Here is a 1,901-nt window from a genome sequence, read left to right on the forward strand (position 1 = left end):
ATATACCATCGGACGTTATTGCTGTTGTTAAGCATACACCGACGCAGTTACTAATTCTTTATATGAATCGCTATTATGATTATTACTATTATTATTACCTATCATTATCATTATTATTATTATTATTATTGTTGTTGTATTTATTATTACTATTATTTTCTACAATCATTATTATCTTTAGTATTACTACAATTTACGTTACGAGTATTATTGACACTGATTAGTTAGCTGAGGTCGATGTGAGAGGAAATCGGTTTATCCACACTTCTTACGGTCGTTAAGGAATAAGACGCGATCGCGACATATCATTAGCTCTATCACAGGTACATACATACTTACATACATCGTTAATTTTAGAAGATCGCTAGTGCGTTTCACGTGAAATTTTGCACGCATAACGTGTCGAATGGTTTGTTTCCTTTTTTTTTTTTAATTTTTTAACGTCAATTGATTTTTACTATCGATCGAGCGGGGTGGAATATCGAAAGAAATCCGCTTTGTTCTGTTCCACGAATTTATGATAAAATATGTATTATTTTAGATTCACATCATTTGACAAGCTTTTAATTATCGTTTTATGCTCGTGTTAATCCATGTCAGTCTGTTTTTCCTATAGCATACTATAGAAAATATTCAATTGTCAGCACCTGTTTGATCGATCACAGTTGCAAGAATTGTTTCGCGGATAAGTGTCTCTAGTTGCGAGAAAAAGCTGTCTAAATGGAACAAAGCAGATTTCTACGAATATCTTTTTACCATCTGCTCGAAATTCCATCTGATCGAGTTCACGTCTTTCTTTACCATAACAACACTCCTTCGTGTAACGTTACTCGTTGTCCTCTTTATGCGTAGTCCTTAAGTAGGAATTGTCGTCATTACTATTGTTATCAATGCATCTCCATTAACATCACAATTATTACGATCATTCTGATTTAATATTGGTCGTGGTCATCGTTATTATTATCGGTATTATCATCGGTCATGATCGTGGTCGTCGTCGTCGTCGCTACATCATAATTTTTTGAACAATGGCTGCTGCGATCGCAACTATATTGTATACACTGTTACAATGATAATACACTACCGCTATGGATACAGTTATATACCAAAAGGCACAAATACGACAAACGAGATACTTTGATTTTTCTGGGACTCCGAAGCCGAAGTCACCATCTTAAGTTCCTACAATACGAGGATGAGATTGTACGGTTTTAGCCGATAAATGAGAAACGAAGAAGTAGTGAAAAGGGTGAAAAAGAAGACGAATGAAATGTATTAGTTACATGTGAAGAGCGAGAGAGAAAAAGAAAAAGTGAGAAAGAGAGAAAGAGAGAATGCGAACGTGGAAGAGGAAAATAGAGAAAAGGAAAGAGCAAGAGAGAGACACGCCTCTGCAAAATAATTATTTTTAATTTACGTGAAGCCACACTTGTACATAGGATCAAAGAGCGCGCAGTCGATTATTTATGCGTAATATATATGTATATGTATGTTTATGTATTTATGTGTACATATACATATACATATATCTATATTGATAATTGTTCAATGTGAGTACTGTTCTTCGGATACAACCTTTACTTGAGCAATAGGAACATGCACTAAGATAAAAGTTAGTGGAAATAAGAGATTGCGCGCGAGAGAAAATGTGTGTGTGCGTGCGTGTGTGTATGCGAGAGAGAGAGAGAGAGAAAGAGAGTAAGAGAACAAGTACATAAGACATGCGGTTTCTGTGTCGTTGTGCAATATATAAAGTGGTAAATATGCAAAAGTTTCTAAAGTTCCGTGTATCGAGTGCAAAGTGCATCGGTGGTATCGGGAGTGTACGTCACCGTTGAAAGATGGCGCTTCGAACGTTTTGATTGTTTGCTCTGCCGTGGTACTTACCGACTGCCGGTATT

Source organism: Habropoda laboriosa, unplaced genomic scaffold (assembly GCF_001263275.1).
Source record: "Habropoda laboriosa isolate 0110345459 unplaced genomic scaffold, ASM126327v1 scaffold175, whole genome shotgun sequence".
In the NCBI taxonomy this organism is placed as follows: domain Eukaryota; kingdom Metazoa; phylum Arthropoda; class Insecta; order Hymenoptera; family Apidae; genus Habropoda; species Habropoda laboriosa.